Genomic DNA, 24,870 nt, shown 5'->3' with positions numbered 1-24,870 from the left:
TGTGTGTGAGAGAGCACACCTGCAGCTGTGATATCAGCCCCCTGCGTAATTTCATTAACCTTTATACAGAACGGTGCATGTACAGATCCTCCCTGCGGATTATAGGCAGCGAGTCCTCCCACACACCTACTGAAAGTTACAGCTGCGCCGTGTAAAAAGTTAAAGGCGATGAAACGGAACATTGTTGATTTTCTTGATTTCGGATGCCGCTCAGGTGATAATCTTTACTGTTTTGAACAGCGGTACTCGGTAAAGACTGCGACTGCTAAACAATATCCTAACCCAACAAAACTAAATAAAATGTACTGGATCATTCTTAACTTTCCATCTCGCGTCCTTTTGGCGAGATAATTTGCCCCTCAAAAAATAGCGTAGGTATTTAGAGCACCAAACATGGACATTTTGTAAACTGAAAAACTATTATAGGGAAATGACTGTGGCTGTAAACACTGTACTCCATTTCTTTCTCATTATATTGCTGTTTTTCACCAGCAAGCATTTTGGGAAAAGGGAGTATGTCTTGTGGCAAGTAAACAGGGGAGTGATGTAAGAAGAAATGTGAGTTGACAAATAAAAGTGCAGAGAAAAGTGTAACTCAGAAAGCCTTCTCTTCAGGTTGAAAAAAGAAGTGTGTGTGTGTGTCTGTGTGTGTATCCACACAAAGTGAATAAAGTATGCAGGCCCGATAGTGTGGGTAGAGAGAAGTCCGAGAACGCAGTGAAACATCATATTCCCCCGACAAAGGCAGACACTGTCCCCAGGCACTGATCCAGGTTAACTTTCACATTCTATCATATAACAGTGAGGTCAGGGGCTGTGATAGGAGAATCTGATTCCACACCAGCCCATGGTGATAGCCCTTCCCAGGGAGCATGTCTCCTCCCACCAGGGAGAGGGAGATAACACTGACAGGCCGGGAGCTCTCGGCAATCAACAGTTTAGTGCTGCAGACTTCTCAGAGGTCCCATCAGACCTCATCAGCATCCCATTGTTGGTCTCAGAGAAACAGCGGTTTTGCATGACTTAGTCAGAAAATCACTTTGCAAACCACTCTGCTGCCTTTTAGTGTTAAGGTAATTTATTTTTATTTTTTTACAAGCATCCCATCTATTTATTGGTTGTCCTTTTATTTCATTGATATATGTAACATAATTTGCAAGTTGTTTGTTTTTTTGCCAACACAGGAAACATCAGGCCTGCTTTCATTTTGGTCAAAGTTGTTGTGTTGTAGGTTGTTTTTCGTATCACCTTGTACTAAAGTTGAAAATGTTTGCCAGTCGATCAGAATCATGTACAGAAACCTTCCCTGTCTGCCTCTGCGTTGTGTTCTTCTTGGTATGATATACAGCAAGTGGTGGCAGCATGCAATTTCACCTAAAAAATAATCATAGTTGGAAACATATCTATACATGATCTCATAAAAAGAAACACTTATCACACAATCTGAAGCTGAACTAGAAAACCAAATGTTTTTCCAAAGCACTGCTATCATTTACTACTCTGTACATGTGTTTGGCCCCTCATGCTCAGAACAAACACAGTTGTTTAAAAAGATCTTAGGCTTTGCGTCCGCGCATTATTCGTGCTCAGCGATTATATCAACCCATCTATTTTTTCAGCGCCACAGCTGTGGTATTCCTATGAGCCGGCCAAGTTGGGGTACATATTTGTCTAAACATTATTCACTTACATAAGCACAAAACTGCATTTCCTAACAAAATAAACAAAATCTAATTACATTTCCAGCCCAGTGCATCGCCTACCACCGAGGGCACAAAACATGTGTCCTTGAGCAATGCACGGAACGTTCTACAGGAGTAGCATCCGTCCTTAGACATTTGATTCCAGGTTTGAATTCCAGAATATAGTTCACAAAAAGAAGTTCACAAAAAATGCAGGCATTCAGCGGTGGTTTCGCCCACTGCTTCGACAAAAATTGAGAAAACAGAAAATCAAAATTCAACATCACCTCAGAATATTGTGTCAAATCCTAATGTATTGAGTGAACAAACAGCACAAGTAGAGGCTGAAAGCTTTCCAGGTGAATGAAGAAAATGGGATCAACTACAAAACACTGCCAACGAGTGACGTGTTTTTGATAGGGCAACTCACAGCTGGAAAACATGCAAACAGACTGCTTAGTTGGAAAATAATCAAATAAATTAAGTTATTTGTTGTATTTTGTATCACAGCGCAGTGCATTGGTATGAGGAATCAAGATGTAAAGCTAGGAAATAAAGCCCTTACCCTATTAAATAACTGTAGATATTTTCAACAGGCAAACAATCGCACCATACTCTAATTAATACTAATCGCGGGGTCTGCCTCAGTGCAACACATTACTACACACCGGCTGACAGCCTGACGTATCAACGTGGGCTGGGCGCTACATGTGGAACACACTTAATTTTCAGCGCTCTCCAGAGCAATCCATGTGTAATTAGATCGATACTCACATTTGACTATTTAGCTTTTAATATGAAAAGATTAGAGGTGCCCCTAAAAGGATTAAACGTTCATTTGAGGACCACCGGCGTGTGGCCATTACTCTTGAAAGGATTAAGTAAACTAATTAGGCAAAATTTGCATCTGGAGCTAATTGGGTGTATACATTTAGAGAATTGGACAGATCCAGAACAGCAGGGTTTTGTTTTATCCTTATTTCCTTGCCAAATTAGATAGAGTTAAATTGTCTGCTTTTTTAAAATTGTGGTCCTACAAAGCCAGAAAAGATTAAAGCATTATGTGACAAATCAGAAGTTAGTGAAGGATTAAAACACTCAAATGTCATACAGATAGTGGAAACCCTTGTCGTGAAGAAGTACACATCATTGTGGAAAAAACTGAAAAAAACTGATTAGTTTAATGAGAAAAACATCCAGTGCAAACACTGGCTGTATTGGCCTGAACCCCTGTTGGAAGTATCTGGTCATCTGTGTACAGCCACTGCTGTGGAGCAGCTGTGGAGCCATATGCACTTGGCTGCAGAAGTGTGGCCTGGGAAGGAGAAAGACAGGAAACTGGGGCCTTATTAAACCGGTGCTTAAACCAGGTGAGCAGCAGTGCTCAAACAGCAGAACCATCGGACGATTTCTTTACAGTGCATGTGGCACTCAAGCCAAAATGTTGAGTTATACTTCGGCAATGCAGTCCAAAGCCATTTGAACATGTCCACAATTCTGGCAAAGAACTTAAGTAATATGGAAGCACTGTTTATGCTTATACTTGCGTAACACTGTAGTGCAGGCCTCCAGCTTATCGATGCAGCAGTTCTCCCAAACACCACAGAGCGAACAAGCTAATTAAACAAAAATGACGTGGCCTTCAGCCCTAGGAATTCTCCAGGTAGTGATATTATGTCATCTGTGAGCATGACCCTTATTAAACAGAAGCCAGCCACCTGACAGTAATGGACTACCAGCTGGGGCAACTGTGGCTCAAGGGTAGTGTCAGCATTTTGTTATCAGAAGGTTGCTGGTTCGATTCCCCTGTCTGCATATCAAAGTGACATTGGGCAAGATACTGAACCTCATGCACAGCTCCTCCATGCTGAGAGTGCACTGATCTGTGTATGGCTATTCAAAGTGACAAGAGATGCAATGACGTCCCTTTTGGCACAAGCTTAGTCTTGGCGGACGGAGCATAAACCAAGCTTCATCGCCACGACACACTCACCCTTCACTCTCCCTCTCACTCTGTCTCTTCAGCCACTCATTCCTTCCACTCTAACTACCAACTGATAGCAGTAATGGCGAATGACTCGCTCTTGCAGTTCCATTAAAACCAATGGCTCCCCCCTCTATTGCATGTCGTTCTGTGATGTTCATGGCCATAACAGGTGGAGTGAAATTCACTTGCCATAACAGTCTTACTGGAGTCCATATGTCAGTGGGACGCTCTATGGCCTACCCCATTGCAGAGGGGTCAATCTCTCAACCCTAATGGCCCTATCTGGGTCACGTGACTGCCAAGTACTCTGCAACACTCGTTACAGCAGATAGGAGCAAGAAATGATTATCAGGAGGTCAATTTATGCAAGAGAGAGGCGGAGTGACAGAGTGAGAGGTCAGAGCCCGTCCATATCTCTAGGCATTAAAGATTGACATGCAGAATCTGAGGAGGCCCCCGCACTGCCTCACTCCTCGCCACATGCACGCACTCCTCCATTTAAATATCTGACAGACGATGAAAGTGCAGCCATTAAAATGTCCGCCGAGCGCTTCAGGAATGAAATGGGGGAGATAAAAGAATTCCCCTGGGTAATCAACGGGGCTATGAATTAGCTGTGAGTTTTAGATTGGGGGGGGGCGTTAAGGATCTGGTGCATGTTTAACTCATTTGTCGTTTATTCCTTCTGAAAACATCAGTCCAGAGAGGATGCTGTGAGCAACTTAACGCTTTCCAACCTATGGTTAAAGGACGAGGCTTTGGCACTTGATGGCACTTGAACCGGGGACACAATGGAATTTTCCTGTGGACTCAACTGGATAATGAAGTAGCCATCAAGCAATTCAAGGCTAGGGTAAAACAAACCAACCTCCCTTAGCTCTAAAGTCAGCACTGACACACAATGGTATTTCAAACACGTGCAGCTAAACCTTTCTCATCTTGTGTTCATTGATAGACATGTTTATGCATGCAATTTATATTCATCACACTATCACCCTGGCCGGGTCAGGCCATCAAGATCCTCTAGCCCTTTACTCGCCACTTTAACCTTGCTCGTAAGTAACCTATGCACCAACACCACGTTAAGCAATCGCTCTTTCTACAACCTTAAACACTGCCATGTGTGAGAAGATCCATGCCTCTGCAGCAGAAGTAAATAATGATATTATCGTGTACATTTGCTTCACTTCTGTTTTTATCCTCGAAATCAAAAGGTGAAAGCTTCAGTGGTTTGATTTCAGGCTCTCACATAAACAAGGCCAAGGCCACATGCAGAACATGTCAACAGCTGAGGATAATGAAGTCACTAATGGAAGTTGTAGTATTTTGGGTTGCAATGTAACACGAGATGTAGTTTAGGCTATTAACACTTAGATGAGGGTACTTCTCTCACCATATAGGAGTGAGTTGCTGCCACAATTGAAGATGAGTAAAGATATCGGGGTCTTGCTCAGGAGCGTGATCTGCAATTCCGAATGGCCAGAATGACATTTCCTATATCTGGGCTCTCTACTACATAAGTTCAGCTGGAGGGACTCAAAGAAGCTTAGATTCAAACTGCTGCTCCTTTACTCAAAAAGAACACAGTTGAGGTGATTAAAACATATGATCAGGATGACTGCAAGTCTCCCTGTGGAGTGCAGGTATACGCCCAAGGACATACAGAGAGGAGATGGGGATTATTCCAGCTCGTCCTGGAATCACCCAGGAGCTGGAAGACGTAGGTAGAGGAACAGATGTCTGGACTATATAGCTTAGTTTTCTGCCATCTTAGCATTGATCAGCATTAGTTGCGGAAAAATCAATGGATGGGTGGAACTTTTTGCTGTATCTGCCTCTCTACGTCTGATTTTGGCCAAATCCCAACACATTTCTTCCTCCTCTACCACTTGGCACGTCTAGGGGTAGGGTGTCTTGATTCTTGTATGGACAGAGGGGTAGGGTGAAGTATTAGGGCGACATGGCACTCCAAATGGACATCTTTTTAGAGCCACTCTTCAAGCTGAGGATTATGAGAACACTCTGCACACAACAATCTACACTCAACATTTGGCTGATGTTTCGTAAGCCAACTAGCTAGCTCGATAATGTTGCATCGTTATAGCTGATTTGCGCTTGACAGTCCTGCATTTTGATGCATCTCACTGTAGCAGAACCTGAGCTTCAATTTGTAATATGGTTGATTTTTGAGCCTTATTCCCAACTAGACACTTGCCGATGCTATCTACAATCCCAAAGCGCCACTACTTGATGAGTTTGGAATGCGACTCCAAAATCAACTTTCTTACAAATTGGACCTTTAAGTCATAATAGCATGTGGTTTTCGAGGGTCATGAAAGGCTAATGACAGGGGAAATTACATCAATAAGGAATGCTTCAGCTGTTTTTAGTTGGCTTGAGCGCAGGCTGGCTGGAATATGTATTTCTCTATTGTGCAGATCGGGCGGAGGAGACATAGATGAGCATACAACGGAATTGGTCACATTGAAGTTTGTTTTTTTTTCTTTCTTTCTTTAGTGACGTCTTATCGTGTTGTAACACCATCGCTCTGTGGTAATACATAAAAAAAATGCCACACTTCCATCAGATAAAACTGTCTGCGAGGCAATTTAAACCAGACGTGATATCATTCAGGTGCCTAAGAATGTACACATTGTGAGCTGTGGTGCCTTCATGAACATTTTGCATGGGGGAACTTGCATGGCGTAGTTGTATTAGAGGTACGAGAGAAAACTAAATTCCTTCCCGCTGTTTACTATAAGATGAGATAACAATTTGACTTGGTATAAACGAGTGATGCAATTTGGCCAACCGTGAAGATGGGTAGGTCGCTGTAAGGAAATGTTCCATACACTCAGGTAGTTGTGTTGTCCGCTCAATAGTTATTCAACGAGAAGAAGAACAATTGTGAAATGCTGCATAGCTCTCAACAGTTATAAATAGAGATATAATTAAACTGACCAAAGTGAGGGGGAATATGCAATTCCATGCAGTAATTTGCCGGAGATGCGAGATAACAACCCAGTGGAAAAAATAGGTCACTTATGAGCAACACTCACTGGTGCTGTAGATTACGCTTTATGTATTTGGGAAAGAACTGAGCCCTTGAAGAGTTGAACAGAAAATGTTAGCAATGGATGTGTTTATGCCACAGAGGGCAGTCTCATTATTTATCAGAGGTACTATCTGCGGTTTTCTGGAAAACTTCACACCCACACACATTCAAGCACACGTGCACACACACACAGCTTGAAGCCTTCATCTTTTTTTTGAAAGTGAAATTTTAGTGCTGTGCTGACAAATTTTAGAAGCAAACAGTCGGCCTTATATTTCATTGCCGATTATATCCAGACCTCGTTTTTTTTAGGGTTATGATCAGCAGCACCTTTAAAATGTTCTAGCATTAAAATGTTTATGGAATGAAAAGTCATTGACGAGGAATGAATGTGCACTTTCACGACCAGCAGCTAAGGCGTTAAAGCTGGGAGCTTGTCTCTCGGGTGGGCTGGACTGATGCTGGCTGCGGAGGATGACTGGGGTGAAAGGGTTAGGAGAGGAGCGAGCACAGCTACAGCGGCCTCTGTCCCAGGCCAGGCTGTGAGCTGCAGCCCTGTGCTGATAAGACTGTAATAGTCCTCCTTAGAGGACCCAGGGCTCCGCTCCCCTTATTAGTCATTTATCACACCTGGCAGCCTCACTGAACCATAATTACTCTTCCCTTATCCCCCCACACTGTCATGTCCATGAGAGCGAGTGGGGCAGAGGGGGGAGGAAGAGAAATAGCTGTGAGAAACAGTGTTCAGAGAGAGTGGACTGAGAGAAGGACAGAGGAGTTCGAAGGAGAGGAAGGAGAAGGAGAAAGTGCCGCTGAAGAACAGTCATGAAAGGACAAAGTGTAAACCAGACGTGTGAACAGTTTGTATCAGAGTTTTCACCCCGATAGAGCGAAAAAAAAGCAGTGTGGGCGTATTAACCTTTTAAAATGCCTCTTTTAATACGCCGCATTCATGTAACGGCGGAAAGGAATGTAATCTCACAAATACACACCGCACAAACAGACCAGCCTTTGTGCTACAAATGAGAACCAGTTGTTCTGACCGCAGCTCGCCCAACAACTAAACAGTTTGACAAGACAGGAAAGTCTCCTGGTCCATTAAAGTAAAAACAACAGTCTAAAATTGAAGTGACACCAATTTACACTTAGTACCTAATGTGGAGAGTACAGTTTTACTCACAATAGATTAGGAGTTGCATGTTTTACAACATGAAAGAAACTGGCCAGCACATAATTAATCATAGATCCACAATGTATTTTTGTCACACAGTTGCAATTAATTTTGATCAATGTATCCAAAGGTTTATATGAAGTCGTGGACCACTTCAATCAGCGTGCTGAATGGAATCAGTTACAGAAATCAAAAGTGACACTTCATATCTCTGTATTGGCAGCAGAGAGCTCCCCTCAAAGCCAGAAGTTGTTAAACTTTGCACAACCTCTCCTCCTCCGTCTATTACAAACAACAATGCTAAGCTTGTCAAAACTGCTCGCCACACTACACATTTCTTTCACGACTGAGTAACAGGGACATTTTCTCCGCTGAAGGTTTTTCTACTTTGTTGCCACGTGCCTGGCTGTCACGAAAGCGCCCTCCTTGACACTTTAAGCAGATCCAGATGTGAGCCACATGCTTCCAATCCTGAGTTGAGGTCTGCCTACTACACCCCAAACCACCTAACCCTTAATTGGAATCAGGTCTCACACTCCAGTCTGCGGTGTTTCATTAGCGGGAGGGTTTCACCTTTCACAAGAACACAAGCGTGCAGATATGGGGTCATTCTGCCCTGAGTACTGTTACCATATAAATCTGCTGCTGGACTTATTTTGCCACTGAAATTGCATTTGATTAAAGTTATTCTTGTCACTGCACGAGGAATCAACAGATTTTTTTTTCAGGGCTGACACGATACAGCGGCATGGAGACCAATAACTGATATTTGGGCATTCACTTGCAGTATAAATGAAGATCTTAGTGTCAAAATGTAGAATAACCAAAGACAGAAAATAAGTACTGTACTTAAAGAAGTATTAAATCGGTGGAATGATGGCCCTTGCCTGAGACTTGGCTGGCTATGCAGTAGAAATATAAAAGAATAAAATATAAACAAAAAACTAAATAAGTAATATAGAAAACAGAGAAGAAGGGCAGTGCTATTCCCTTTGGCTCAAAACAACCTGGTTGTATTCGACCGTACTGGACTAATAAACACTCCCACTGATATGTAACACTATCAAACAATATCATATTACATCTGAACGGTGCACTAAAGTATGTTTACTTAGGCGAGAAATAAATAATGAACAGAATTTGTTCATATGTGATCAGCACTGCCTTCTTTCACAGTTCAATCTGAAGTTTTAGCATACAGACACAATATGGCGCCCACTTCAAGTTCAGGATCGTTCTCTACGGCAGCTAAACAGCACGATTAAATACATGAAAGCATTTTAGGCGAGACAGTGTAGTGTAGGGGCGGCTGTTGCTCAGGGGTAGAGCCAGCGTCTTGTTATTGGAACATCACTGGTTCGATTCCCCTGGGCTACATGTCAAAGTGTCTTTGGGCAAGTTACTGAACCCAAAACTGAAACTGGTCGGAAACTTGCATGGTAACCACCTCCATTAGTGTATGTATGAATTTTGGACAAAAGCATCTACTCAATGCCCAAAAATGCTAATACAGTAACAGAGGGATGCCCCTCACTTTCTTGAGAGAGAGAGAGAGAGTGAAAGGGCTGCTCTCTCCAGTGAAATCCGACTACAATCTTTGTGTATGTGGATTCACACAATCTGTAGTTTACACAACAGCCCTAAAATCTACTAGATGACATGTTCTGGCTGAATCCTGCCTGCGGAAGAAATCGGGGGCCTCTGGATGCAGGCAAAATGGAGAGAAATTGAAGTTAATTAATTTGCATATACTACCGAGGTTGTAGCTGTCAAAGCCGGTTAAAAAAGTTAAATTTGTATAATTTTCAACTTAAATTTTCAATTACTACAATTTTGTGACACGTTATACACACCACTAGGCCTATACTTTAAAAAGGAGAACATTGTACTTCTTACTTCATTGTTTCATTTGATAACTTTTATTACTAGTTACTTTAGAGAGTGAGATTATACAGTGTTGATGGGTTGTTATCCGTGACACGTAACAAAATCTGATTTTTGTGGGAGGGATATTGAGTGATGCCAAAGAGAGGTGACCTGCATCGAGTAGCACATTTAAAAATACATTTCTGAAAGAAAGACAATAAAACAACAACAAATAACAATGATTCTAATTGGAAAAAGCTAAATATCACATCTGATAACCAGTAGTTTTGGTTTCCCTCTAAAAAGATAAACATTCATAAAACGAAGAACAAGGATACATTTTCTTATAGAACTACTTCATTCAGAGACTACAGATAAAATCAATGTTTACAAAGGCTAAATTGTCGAGGAGGTATGCACAATCTCCCTGGATGCCCTGTCCAATTCGCAGCGAGTGAGAATCCTGCCAACAGTTGTGTCGTCCTTCACAGATGGAGACCACACCAGGGCTCACACAGCTAAGTCCAGATGTGTGAAAAGAGGAAGAACAGAGGGACTGCAGCAGGAGGGAGGGTAGAGAAATTGGGAAGAGAAATGGGATTGCATGAATTTTACTGTCATTAAAAAAAAAACCCAACAGATGTGTGAGTCCCAAAGGAGATACATCTGGGCTCTCTCTCTCTCTCACACACACACACACACACTTTTCATCAACTACGTAAGGTGAGAAAATGGGAGAATGCTCTTGGCTTTTTAAGATCCGTATTGCTGCCTTCCTCCATTTTAACAGGCGTTTTATGGAGCAGCTTCCTTAATAGCCACTCACTTATAAAACAAAGCTGTAATGACATGCAAATGACTCACAGAGAAACACTGTAAAGAGGATGTGATGTATGGGCCGTCTGTGCACCACAAACACACACACACACACACACACACACACACAACCGGAAACACACAAACAGTTCCTCACAGAACAACCTCCAGACTGCAGTCTCCTCTTTTTGTCTTCCTTCCCCTATAATTACGAATATAAATGAAATACATTACCCCATATTTGGCACTGGGAGGGATAACAGACTGGTGCTGTCCATGAATTTTGCTTAATCTTACAATACCTACAGTGACAATATTATCCCTTGCTAAACGTATATTTCTCTTTTGAAATGAACTCTGCAGGGAATGCAGCTGATACGCTCACTTTATAAAAACTTTAAAACACGACACTTGAAAGTTCTTGAAAGAATCTGTACACAATAGAAAGAGCAAGCAGATCTCTACATCGCCTCTGACAACAAAGCTGCAAATAAACAAGACGAGATAAGGAAGAGGTGGTTTCCTCTCGTGTAGAGTTGAGTTGTTTATTACAGAAAGGTTAATAAAAGGTCGCTGCGACCCTTTTGTTCCCACATTCATAAGCAAGGTGTTGGCGTACTAGAAGTACTATACCTCTCTGTCCTGATTTGCATGGGTGGTTTTGCTTTCAGAGCAGGAAAAAATTAAGCATGGAGAATTTTACTGCAGAAAATTGGCGATCACGCTTTTGTTTATGCTTCAAAGTTACAGTTTCTTTAACAGATATGTCCCTGTTCTTGATTTCCATGGTAAACTCCTCAATACTGCTCATAAAGCATATCATGACATAATTGTGTTGTCTTCAAGAAAGATATGCAAACCATCTATATTCGATATTTCAAGGTCCACTTTGTCAGAAAGTTCATTCTTGAGTCTCATTCCCATCTTGTCAAATACTATTATCGGTTGGGTCCCAGACCATCAGTAATGACAAGTTTAAGAATGACACAAGCTGTGGTTGGTGCTGTCTTCCAGTGCCTCGTTAGTATGCAACAGCTCACGATGTGATTGTTCCGACACACAGCGGCTTCGTATTTTTTTCCGTTTCCTCTGACAGGAAATAGAAATACATCAGTTAACACAGTCTGTCATTTTAGGGTCACAGTAGTGAGCCACTCATTAATTAATTATTAACTAATAATAAAATATGATTCATTATTTAATTATTGAATCATATTTTAACCAAAACATTCATCTTTGCCTTTACCTAACCAAGAAATGTTTCCCTTAACCAAACCGAAAGTTATATTTCTGTGCCAAAACAGGTCTGCTCTGAGGTTTCTGCCCGTGTTTGAGGGAATGTTACTCTGTAGATTAATTCAAGAGTATGGCCTAAGTGAAAACTTCCATTGCAATTGAGCCCCATCTAAATTAATTGGTTTGACTTGACTATCATAGTAGATTTGGTGCCTAAACTTAACCATAACTTACCGAAATGCTACAGTTTCACATTAAATACGTGGTGTAAATAATGCCACACAGGCTCCTTTCTTAGCCAGCATCTTTTCATTGGAAGGTCACTGGTTCAATTATGCATGTCAAAGTGTCCTTTGGCAAGATACTGAACCCCAAAATCCTCCTGATGTGCTGGTTGGCACCTTGCGTGGCAGCCACCACCATCAGTATGAATGTATGTATGAATTTCTGTAAGTCGCTTTGAATAAATGTGCCTGCTAAATGCCCTGCATGTAAATGTAACTCTCTTATCGTGCTGTAAGATGCCATGTTGTCAGCAACAGACATACCTACATTACAGACATAAAACATGTACTTCATGTCTATGCTTTAAGCTATGCTACTTTGTTAGCCCCTGTACAAGCCTGTTTCATGAAGGCGTACTACGCAGGATTTGTCAGTTGCTGTAATCAGTTCTGGAGAAGTTATCTGATTGTCGAGTCTTGTTCCCAGGTCATTAAATCCCTTTAGATTGATGACCTGGGGTTTTATGAAATGGGACCATGTGTTTACTTAGACGAACCAAAAATCAGCAGAAACCATACGAGGGTATATCAATTGAGAGTGTGTGATTACTAGCTACTCTGTTAAACTCCAACCTAGATGAGGGCCTGAGTGTTACAGATGAAAGGTAGCCTAGTTATGGCTTTATAGGACATGTAGGAGCAGTACCCCCCTCACCATCATGATGAAGACGTTATCTTACGTTGGAACCGTTTTTCAGAGTTAGGGAGCCAAGTGTTGCTATAAAATATAAGCCAGGAGACATGGGATTATTACCAGGCTTAGGCGATTTATGAAGAATTGTTCACAGTGAGCTGGTTTCCTCCTCAACACAAACACGTTAACTCCCATTTATTCAGCCAATTTGTGAGAGATTGCTTTGTGCCACTTGCTGATATATATTTCATTTTATGATAAGGCATCTCTAGCACCATTTCTTGGAAAGCCAACTGCTTCCAAAAATGGAGTAAAAAAGTTGCATTAACCTGCACAGGGGGAGTCCCTGCTACTATAAACAAACCACCAGATCCCACAATTCAATCTCGACATCTTCTTTTACCTCTCCTCCTACACCGACTCCCTCGGTTCATCTTTCCTCCTCTGTGTTGGTTCAATCTCAAATAGATGATGTGTGTAGATATACTGTACGGCGCTCAAGCTGCCAGAGCATCTGCATCCTGACTCCAATTAGGAGAACAAACCACAGGGAGGCCTACCCAGCTAAGAAGTTTAAAGGTCACCTGACAGGAAGGAAAGTAAAAAAAAACGTCAGCCAGACAAACGGCGAGCACAGTAAATACGGCAGTTGAGAAGGCCTTCTCTACGGTAAAATGGCCTGAAATAATCAGTCAAAAGTTTGCTGTCTCTCTCTCACGCTCTCGCTTTCACTCTGCACGTCCCCGTCACCTCTTCAGTCTGTTTCCTCTTCCCTCCGCTCTTCCTTGGTTTTGTTCTATTTATGACTTCCTCTGAAATCTCGGCGTCTCTCGCACACTTACGCGGGGCCATAAATCAGCCGCTGAAAAGGACGGCGGACAGGAGGAGAGAGAGATGGAAAATCGGAGGGAGGCCTTCGCCGTCGTCTGAGCAACCGTTTAAAGGGCCCACCTGAGAGCTTTAAAACTGAGACCTGCTGGAAATATTAGCCAGCGCAGGCAGACAGGCGGTCCGGCAGCACGCAGCATTAGCAAGCGGCGTTGTGACGAGCACATCAGTGTCAGCCCTGCTCTGTGGCATTACACCACACACACAAACATACACACGCACACGAGTGAGTTATTCATTCTCCTCCAGGGTGAATTAATTGCAATCCATTTCAAATAACAAAAAGCCACAACTGTATATTCCCCTAATTATCTGGCAAAATGCTCTGCGGTGATGCAGCAGTTTTGTGTTCAGTGGTGGGCTGCCTCCTGTATAGAGCGAGCTTGGCCTGAGCAGTTCAGCAGATGCATGCCATGAGACTTGTATGGGACTCCGGGGTGATTAATTTTTGAAGTGTGCTGTAAAGAGCGATGAGATCCATAAACAGGAGAGTACACAACAGGCAGTCCCTGGATAGTGATGGCCACAACACAGCTCACAAAGCACCACGGTCACATATAACCACAGCAAAGCATCACTTCTGAAGCTTTACTGTGAAAAATCAATAGCGTCTTTAACATATCTGTACACCTTTGTCAGTTATGGAATGGCCTTCTCTTTAATCTAATTTTATAAGGGGTCTTGTTTTCTCATCTTTATTGGCTAAGCTCATCTGATCGTCTTGATTTTGATAAAAGTCACAGGCACTACGTTTTTTCTCTCATATGCATCTCCCGGAAGCGCTACATCGACTTGTCTCACCAGAGCCTGCCTTAAAGGAAAAACAGCGCTCCTTCAAACAATACCCCGCTAATCTCAGGAAGAAAAGGAAACCCTTGAAAGAAAGAGAGAGGGGCACTGTTGTTTCATTAATATGCCCCTGAGAGTACGGTGGCAGTAGCAGAAGAATGAGAGGGGGGTTATCAGCCCTCATCTGTGAGGAAAGCTCTCCCCCTGCCCCCCTTTCCCTCTCACTAGACTGTGCGTCCATCAGGCCTCATTACTCTAATGGTAGTGGCAGTGATTAAGGCTTCCTGGCTGCAGACCCCTTTGTTTGTTCGCTTGTGTTTCCCCTCCATAAAGACAGTCTTCAGGATGCCTGTGGCCCGGCTCTCCCCCCCACACACTCCTCCTTTTTTTGCGGGGAAGCAGTCGCTGGCAGAGCCCCCTTGGACCTTGGAGTTATCAAGGGAGGGAGGGGGTTGGGAGACAGGTTATCACATTTGAAAGGGGGGGAGAGCCAGGAACCGCTCGGGTCCTGCACACACACTGATAATATGGCTGGTGAAGGTATTTAGCTGCAACAATGCTTGGTCTCGCTCTCTCTCTCTCTCTCTCCCCTCCAGGTTATTCTGTGGTTGCAATCTGTTATGTGCTAACACATATACACAGATGCTAATAAACAAGTGCAATGTACAACAATACTTTGCACACATAAATGGTTGTGTGCACAAGTCAAATCTGACAAAAATAAAATAAAAACAGTGAGACATTTGTACCCAACTGGTGTAATCACATTCCCATGAAATGCTTATATAAGCCACAGTTCACATCAGAAGTTGGAAGGGACAGTGGTGTTGTTATTACAGCCAACAAGGCTGCCAAATGGCCAACCCGGTTCTAGTCACACACACTGGATATTTCAAAGGACTCCAAGGATATCTCCATCTGTGACTGTGACGACAAGAATAGATGTTTTTGGCCAAACTGTGTTTTTTTGTCGTATGTGAACCTAACCAGAGCATAAGTGCACTGTTGCGATAAGAGAGAAACAGAAAATTCAAAGAAAACAAACGCCAAAGTTACAACATAGAGAGACCCTCAGTCTGAACTCATCCGTGGTTTTTGCATAAATGTGCTTGGCTTAAAATTATCCTGGTGACTGTCTCGTCCCACCGCTCGCTTCCTATTTCCTTTCCCGGCTCGTTTTCCTCCTAAAACTACTCAATAAAACAATCAGCATGTTGGTTTTAACACTGTTAACATTCAAACATGAAAAAATCCCAGGAGTTAACAGTGCAACAGGAACCGGTACCGCCTGACCCCCTCGCCATCCATTACATAAGGGGGTAAGTGTAGACATTCATTGTTCTTTGTACGACATTACTGAGGCAATCGTGTCTCTGGTCTCAGTCAAGTGTGCAGCGATGTGAGGCACTCCGCCTGGCCTTCTTCAGTTTCACTCAATTCAGTCTGCTTTCTCGCTGCTTCATTCATAATGGATAGCTCTTTGGGCTGCTGTCACCAAGAGTCTATCAAGGACTGAAAAATCCAGCTATGGATCTCGGAGACAGCAGTAGTCACTTACAGACAGCAAATCCACTCCCTTTGTGTTCATTATAAGAAACAGAGGAAGTTAACTCAAAGTTGGGTTTTTGTTTAACAAGGTTATGGAACCCAGATGACTTTTACCACAGTTTGCGTGCTGTAACACTGAATACTACTCACAGAAGGAAATAGAATAAAACACAAAAGAGAAGTATTTGTATGAAATGACAGTAGGTTTCAGGTACAAGAACTCCAGCCCCAGACATCAGGTGCAGTCTTTTCCCACTAAGAGCCTGAAAAACTGTAACCATCTCTTAAAAATGCTCATTGCGGCGTTCCCCCCAGTGACACCTCGGGAGGGCCATCAGCTGCCAGACGCCTCGAAACGTCCAAAAAATACGATGACCACGCAGAACAATGCCCGTCATGGGAGATTGTGAAAAAACAACACGCACGCAGAAAGCAAGTAAACAAGCCCGATACGTACACAGTGACCATGTGTAAACAAAGAGCGGTATCTGTTTGTCCCACATCTGAGCGGTGAGCGTTGGAGCCGAGCACCTGTGCACAGCTGTTCTCCCCGTGCTGTCAGTGGGCTTCACCAGGCTGGGGCCCGTCCCAGAGGCCTGTAACTGGGAGGCCTGCACACAGTCTGACATCTGGACTACGCAGGAGGGTCGGATCATTCCCATTCCCATTCTCTTTTTCTTTTTTTTTTGTTTAATTTCATTTTACTGCCTCTCCTTCTGTATCACTCCATCTATCTCTGTCTCTGTTTTTTAACTCCCACTCTCTCCTCCTCCCTTCTCTCTGTATCCTTCCACGGAGGGGTCCGCGGGTCGTGGTCGCAAGGGAAAGGGATGATGAACAGCTCGGCAAGCCGAGCCAGCTGACTCTTTAGCAGCAGGACTGTCGCCTCGTTCCCCTCTTCCTCACTTTTATTTTTCTTTCTCCTCACTTCACCTCTCCCCTCACTTGAAGTCTGGCAGGACTATTGAGTGAGGGAAGCTGAGGGACGCTCACACACGCTCAGCCTCAGAGGTGAGTCGCGATGAACGGTGACACATCACAACAACCTTCAGGTCATTAATCAGCTACGGGTGTCACAGTGTGTTAATTTCATGAATGAAAAACACCCTCTGTACCGCACAGGAATATGGAGCTTTGTGTTTCTGGGATGCAAATGTATCAATTCCCTCTTATCCTACAAAAAATAAGAGCACCTTCCAGCAGAAGTTAAGAGCTACATCACAGCACGGATGCCCTTTGTGGAAGCAAAGAAGTGATTAATGATATTCAGATCTCTGTCCTTTATTGACCTCTTTGTAAAGGTGCACAGTCCTCAGCCTACATCTTGGCTTCCTTCACCTAATGAGCTCGGCATCACTGGCTACACTGACTTTGTTTTCACTCTTATAAGAGACGGAACTTATGCTTAAGCCTCTGAAATGCTTTAAAGAGCTGCCATAACCTTCTGTTATTCTTCTAGTTCTTTGTTCTTGTCTCTTGCTTGATAAGGCATGCCAGCCGCCAAGGTCATGGAGACAGGAGTGAGGAGAATGAAGGGGGGGCTGGGGGGTATTTCTCTGGTGTAAATGAATAGTTCTCGCTCTCTCTTTAGATGAAGAGGAAGAACCTCATCAAAATGTTGTCTCTTCCCTTCACAGAATGAGACCACATTCAAGTCAGATGAATGAGAATTGTCACGCGCAAAATCATAATTACAAGCCCACATATTCCCCCCAGCACCGAGGAATGACTTTATCAGGCACCCATTGGTCTGCTCTTGTGTGCTGGCTATGGGAGGATCCTCTAAGCCTTTCTCTTGTCTGCAATCTGCGATTGTTGTATTCCAAGGGGGGTATCGGGGCTGAAAGGACCGAATTTAACAAACCTAATTATCATGCCTTAATTAGTATCAGGGGTAAACCTCGGTGGGACACCTGCAGACTTAATTTATATCCTGACAAGCCGGGAACAAGTGTTAATGTGCCGTATTTATGATAATGCCCCAAAGTGTGCAGGAGGAGCAGGAGGAAGCTCACCTCAACTCTTCCAGAACAACGTGAGAGGCAGGTAATTACAGGGAGCAGGTCTGAAGTGCTCAGGGATCAGCCCAGTCCCAATGTTGATTCACAGCAATAAAATAACAGCATGGGCTGTCTGTGGCACGTAGATGGCTTCATAACCGGGCCTTAAGTCTTTTGTGTCTCAGAAGATTCACGTGGCAAAAGGATGAAACCTCTTTATTTTACAGATCCCAAAATCAAATCAAATAAAAGATAGAAGATGATTAAAATCAAAGACCATAAAATAATAGCAAGGCACCACTTCCAACTGTCTGTGTTTGCTGTCATGCGATTATAAAGGCCCCACATTGTCAAAGCGGAGAAACGCTGGCCTTCACAGAAAAAATTCTGCTACCACATATAAATGGGACAATTGTTGTCCTATTAGTCAAAAATAGATGTGCTGTTTGTCTGTTGTGCTACCACAAGCATACCTTTGCGATCGAAAAAATAGGTTAGCAGGGCGGGGATGAAACCTGGAAAATTGTGCATGTTGTGTACAGTGGCTCGGTGCACTGGTTGTAAACCACTACAGATTTCCGGCCTCGTCAACACAATCTGCAAAGACATCGCACAGAGGGCATATTTCCTCTCAATGGCAATAGAGGTCATGTGGAAGTGTGTTCAAAAGCACTTCACGTTAAAACAGATGAAAAAAGTTAGCATGATTTATGATGTAGCATCAGGTTTACAGAAAAACTCTAATTAGGAATGTTTATCCAACTGCAAACTTATAAAAAAAAAACATTTTAAGAGTTACCTTAGTTACTTTTGTCCTGTGAGATATAATCATGCATCACTTTGTGTCAGTCTAGAGTTCAAAATCGGTCCATGAACTGTCTGTCGTGCATGCGATTAAACACGTATCTTCCAAAACATGTGACGCACATCACAGGTCGCGTGCAAGCAGACCTTGATTTTGATCATGTGTGGGATTTTGTAGTGCATGATTCGTTCTGTGGTGGTGCAGTAATTATTCATCTTTCATTTCAAATTTCTAAATGGTAGGATGTCGCCCTTCAGTGAGTTCAGAATAGACAGGTGTTTTCCCCATCAATATGTTCTCTGTCACTTGTTTGAGAAAAAAGGAAGATTTCTCCTCTTAGTGTGTTAATTTGATGACTTTTGCCCTTGTCACGTTTTTAGAAACGTGGGTTATCTGACGACTCACCCCTTCAACTGAACCACATTAAACGAGTGTCGTATGATGTTTTCACATGTCGTGGGTTGACCTACTTTTCAGGTGTTAGTTTTAAATACCAGACTATAAATTGTTTTTTATTAGGGAAAGCGATGCATGTGGGGAAATAGTAAAAATCAATTTCGTTATGAATCATGACGTTCGGTTTGTAATGATGCGTAATGACTGTTTTGACATTTTTTGAAGTGACAGCTATCTCGTTTCACGTCATCCTTTGAGGGTTTGATGATGAATTTCACCTACATTTTGATCCTGAATTCTGTTTTCTTATGTTTTGAATGGGTTGAATTGCCACCTCCATGCAAACCAGCCATTACTGGCCATTCTAGTTATGTGGTGTGAACCCCAAAGTCGTACATCTTGCCCTAACTGTCCTCGCTCAAAGTTGATGTCTCTTTTCCTGGGCAGGAAAATAGATGCCCTGGAACTCTGGATGATCCATCATACACTGAAAGCAGAGGTCATCAGAGAGATGATCACAAGTAAGTGTGTGTGTGTGTGTGTGTGTGTGTGTGTGTGTGTGTGTGTGTGTGTGTGTGTGGTGTGGTGTGGTTAGGTATGTGTGTGGGACATGTCTGTGTGTGAAGGGTTGGGAGGTAGGGGGCAGGGAGGGGTGTGTTTGTGAAGGTATTCAGCTTCTCCACATTGCGAAAAAGCTGAATTCAGACTGTTTTTCTTAGCATCTAAACCACCAAAACCCTTTAACTGCAGTTTGGCCTTCAGTCTTAAATGGTTTTGTGGAAACTCATAATTTACATGTCGTGGGTATTTGTTTAGTAAATCCAAGTCTATATTACGAAGATGCCAAAATCAATTTACTTAAATGACTGCGCTGAGTTGTGTAATCACGCAGGTAATGAAACAACCGTGAATCATTACGGATGTTTTCTCAAAAGATTAATGTGTTTCATGTTTGACTGACTGCTGCTATCTAACAGACTGCCGTAAACTGGGATGATCAGTGTTTTTATTGCAGGCTGGTCTGTTGGAACAGAGCATGCCTTCTGTCAGTGACTTCTGAGGGCGAATTATAAATCAGCTGTTTGGTATTATTTTAATCACCAGTGGTCATTATTTTGTATTTTTTATATTGTTTTCTAATGTTTGTCTAATGTTTTGTTTTTTGTTTTTTTTTACTTTTTATTGATTTTCATCAAAATCCGGCACAGTTCATTTAGGTGCACATGAAGAAGAGCAAGAACCTGAAATGCAGATGACAATTTAAGACTTTTTAAACAAAAACAAGTAACCAGTACTTTAGAATAAGCTTCTCTAAAAGGTGATTGGGGTAAACTCAAGGAACATTTTCCCCCCAGTATTAAAAACAAGTCCCCAGTCTACTTCACACGTTTAGGAGAAAGCTACAACCCAGTTTTGCTGTGAATCTCCAGAAATGTTCTGAGGACTACGAAACGTCACCCAGATTTCCATTGGCGTGATGGTGTGCGTAGGTTATGACTGAATTTCCATTTTTGGGTGAACTTACCCTTTAAAAGTAGCACCTAATATGAGTTATCACTGGGGCAATCAGGCACATTTTTCTGTACAGCTGATATGAGGCTGAGGATGTACTTCCTGTAATATGAGGTGAATCATGATCATGAATCATTTCGCCAGTGACAGCAGAATGAGACTTTCCTCAGCGGAAGTTGAGTTTGGAGTTTCTTCTTTCTTCTTGGCCACGCTCATCGAACTGGCATCTTGCAGTTTGCTTTTTCTTCCCAGGGAGGAAGACTGTGTGTGGTCCACTGAAGCTACTTGTTTGCTTCTTAATGTAAAAACAGTATTTGCATTTTCTTTCCCTCTTTGTTGAGTTGGCTAACCGTTGCTTGTTATTCCTTGCAGTTGTGAGCTGCAAGCGTCGGTGCTGAAAGTTTTCTGGTTTGACTGAAGACAACGGCCGACCTCGTGGCCTTTTCTGTTCCGCTGCTGCGTTTGAGGTTGTTAAGAGCTGAGGGTGTTGCTACACGAGATTACACTTCCTGTAACCTTCTGTGCGCCGTCTTTGTGGAGCAGCAGTATTTATGCCAGTATCAGGTATTGACAGGTAGCCGTGAGGCCCAGCCGCGGGAGCTCTTTGGGCAGATTGTGAGCAACAGAAAAGCTGGATTGAGTAATCAGGCTGTTGGCAGGCAGACAGAAGCCCTCCAGTCCAGCTGAACTGCTTTAAAAGCCCTATCTGCTGTTGTTCCCCCCTCGGCGCTGGCAGCTTATCACCCTGACAGATTTCAGGGGCCTCGAACCATGCAGAGAGTCCATCCACGTGTGAGAAAGCCCAGGCTCTCGCTCAGACAAACATCAACCCCCCCCCCCGCCTTAGAGAGAGATGGAGATAACTCTTCTGCCCACATCACCGAGAGAGAAAAACAGAAAAACAAAAACAAAGCCTCACCTTCTCCCCAGCTTCTGTCGGTGTCATCCACATGACTGAGGGACAGATTGTCTCTCCAAACAGAAGTGAGGAAGTTTACAGTCTCTGCCCGAGGCTGTTAGAGATGATCCCTCAGGGAACGGAGCCAAGATCATGATCACACCTCCACATGACTGGTTCCATGTCAATAGTATACACACGCATGGGTGCGCACACACACACACACACACACACACAGAATAGCTCCCTCTCTCTCACTCTCAAGCACACACACACACACACAACATATATGTGCTCTCAACACCTGCCCTCTGAAGGATCACTCAGTTAATCTCAACATTAATTATTGACTCTGAGTTTAATTTGAAAGTCAGACGCACTGTAAGCCAGGGGACACTGCTTTAAATAATGTATACGGCCCATTCAGAGGTAATCATATTGTCATTGATTAATATACATTGGTGCTGCGGAGCATACCTGATGTGTGCGGGAGCCCCGGCACTGGGTATGATAGAACTCGGCGCTGAGAGTCGGTGTCAGGCCTGGAGCATCTCTAGGGCCCCGTCCTCCTTGCCTGATGTTTCAATCACAGCTTAGGAGCTGTGATGCATGGAGGCATGCACTATCAGCTGACTGGATAACATGAGGAGCCCCAGAGAGTCACTACCGCCAGTGGAAGAGGCTGGAGAGGAGAAAAGAAATGTGTTTGGTCAGAAGGAGAGAGCGAAAAAAATCAAAGCAAGAGAGGTGGAAATGTAGAGGAAAATGCACATTTTCAGTAGAAATAAAGTTAATTTGAATTTAAATTGTGACTACAGTGGCTCGTGGTTGATTGACAGTGATTCGGAGCAACAGCACCAAGCGTTTGCGACTGTACACGCGAGAAAGAGCCGCATCAAGCATCCTGAGCCGACACGAGGGGACTGAGGGATCGGGGTGGTAATGAATTCCCACAGGCCTGTTGACACCCAGATGCAGATGCCATGTCACCCTAAGTTTAGTTTTAGACGAACACAGATCTGCCCGGAGAGGAGCGGGAGGCGCAACTGCTCCCCCAACGGCGTATGAAAAATTCATACGCCGTTGTTACCTAGACGCCATCCGAGGGGCGCGCCGAGTTCAAAAACATGAACCAATTACAGTCTAAAAAACTCGACTGTCTGGACACAACACATGCATTTTGATGGACGTGAACTTAGACAAACCAATGAAGAGCCATGCTACACTCTCTTTCTCTATTTCTCTTTCTGTCTTTCTCATGCGCACACACACACACACACACACTCTCACTCTCTCTCTCTCTCTCTCTCTATCGGATAGGTAAACAAATCCTGTCCAAGACTCTCCTCCTTCAGGAGATTGTGAAAGCTTTGGCAAGCTTGAGTGAATATGTTGTTTTTGTTAATACATAAAGATTAGGGAAACAGTCTCTACACTCCTCTCTCTCTCGCTCTCTCTCTCCCTTTCTCTCTCCCTCGTTCTGTCTCTCGCCCCTCTCCTTTCATCCTCCCCCACCTTCTCTCTGAGTCTGGCAGGAGAGGTGGTCTTGTCAGACAGCTCCTCTCCCACGTACCGCGGAGCTCTGAGAGGTGTGGAGCAAACAGGCTGAATGCTGCGAGGCTCCTGTCTCTCTTTCTTAAAACCTTTTGGCTGCTGGAAAATACTCTCTGACAGCAGGCCTATGTGTTCCGCTGTATGTTTGACAGGAGAGGAAGAACAGCCAGATACAAAATAGCACCACAGGCTGATGCTTAGCCAATCTGTGAAAGCCTCTCGGGCTGAGTAAGAAACAATATTCTACACCTGAAGAGGGACAGTCAGTTATGTGTGGTTTATTCGAGACTGTTTACGGGGCTTTTTCTGCTTCCCAACCACAGCGATACGATACTGAGTAAGTGATGGGGAAATGGTGACCTAACTGAAGGGGGTGGTTAGAAGAGCGCTCTCTTATCTGGATCTTGTGGTATTGCTAGGTTGGAGGTGTGTGTAAGAAGGTGCATGTAAATGTAGAGCATCAGAGAGGAGGCCTTATTTTTCCTCATCAGATATATTTGCTGGAGAGGAGGTGACACGGGCAACTGTTGATATCGACTCACTAGAGAGTTAAAGTAAACACTAGTCCAGACCTTCTGAACTTTTGAAAAAAAGACAGAGTGCCATTTATGTAAATATATGTATAAATCTGAAAATGTAAAAATCACAAGTGAAGAAGAAAAGCCCTGAGTCATGTTATACTTCCACTTGTTGAAATTCTATTAACATGTGGAACAAAAGTTTCACAAGAATGCACAAATGTTAAATTAAGACGTCTTCTTGTGAATAAATCATGTGCATTCACAAGAATTTCTCTTGATCATGTGCATCTCACTCATTTCATTACTTTCATGGTCGGCAGGATATACATATAAATGCTAGCAGGTAACCTATCTGCACACCAAGTCCAAATCCAAGTTTCACGTGTCATTTTGTTATTTATACAAAAATGTACCATAACACATTCACACTACATGTTTATTAACTGATTTCCACGTTAGAAGTGGAGGAGATGGTGGAGTCACAGATGAGGAGGCTGCCAAATGGGCAACTGCATTTCGAGTTTGCATCTTGGCATTGGAGAGCAGGACAAAGCTGGCTATCTTCTGGTGCAGTGTTGTGACAATGTGTGAAAAATGTCCGGTTCACGTGTGAAAATATTTGATATACAATGAAATAGCAATCAGGCATTTAGGGAAAAGGCAAATTTCACGTGATGTTCTTGGAAAGGGATGTTCAAATACTTAAAAATGAATAATTTCCACACAGACTCGTATGGACAGAACTTAGCTCATAGCTCATAGTCCTGTTTATCAACCTGAATGCAGCGATCCGCGGATGTGACGCCTGTTGTCAGGTGTTGACACGCTGTAATGTTGACTGCCGAGTGGAGCTAGAGGCCAAATCTCCACTGCTTCATTAGTGTAACATTACAGAGCAGAGGTGAGTGCTGAATTGGTGTCTGCCCTTGCTCGCTAATGTTAGCTTATGGCTAACGTACGGTGAGGTGGCTGTTTGGGGAGGATAAACAGTGCATCACTGAGCCGACTACTTAAATGATGCTTCGCTTGCAGCGACTACACCATTGTTGCTGATGAAAATCTGACGTGACTCAGACACAAATGTTCACAGAGAGCGTAATGATTCATAGTTTTCATTCATATCAAGTTTAGACTCATTTACCAATTTCCCCGGCCTGGAACGTAATGAAATGCACCGTTGCCATTTGCGGGATCCCTCTGTGTTTGAACGTTGTTGGAAACACTTGGT

At 43.2% G+C, this 24,870-nt stretch overlaps 1 long non-coding RNA gene across 3 annotated transcripts in view; it reads right to left on the bottom strand.

The window, feature by feature from the left end:
- The window catches only part of LOC119018243, a 215,493-nt gene that overhangs the window by 93,709 nt on the left and 96,914 nt on the right, over positions 1–24,870 (bottom strand). For 2 of the 3 annotated variants that reach the window (XR_005074692.1, XR_005074690.1), the window contains exon 2: positions 22,045–22,249. This is a non-coding gene — a long non-coding RNA (uncharacterized LOC119018243). Of the gene's footprint in view, positions 1–9,985; positions 10,318–22,044; positions 22,250–24,870 lie in introns of those variants that run through there. The other variant, XR_005074691.1, reaches the window with a different exon arrangement.

Source organism: Acanthopagrus latus, chromosome 4 (assembly GCF_904848185.1).
Source record: "Acanthopagrus latus isolate v.2019 chromosome 4, fAcaLat1.1, whole genome shotgun sequence".
NCBI lineage: Eukaryota > Metazoa > Chordata > Actinopteri > Spariformes > Sparidae > Acanthopagrus > Acanthopagrus latus.
This window is presented reverse-complemented; position numbering and strand designations above follow the sequence as displayed.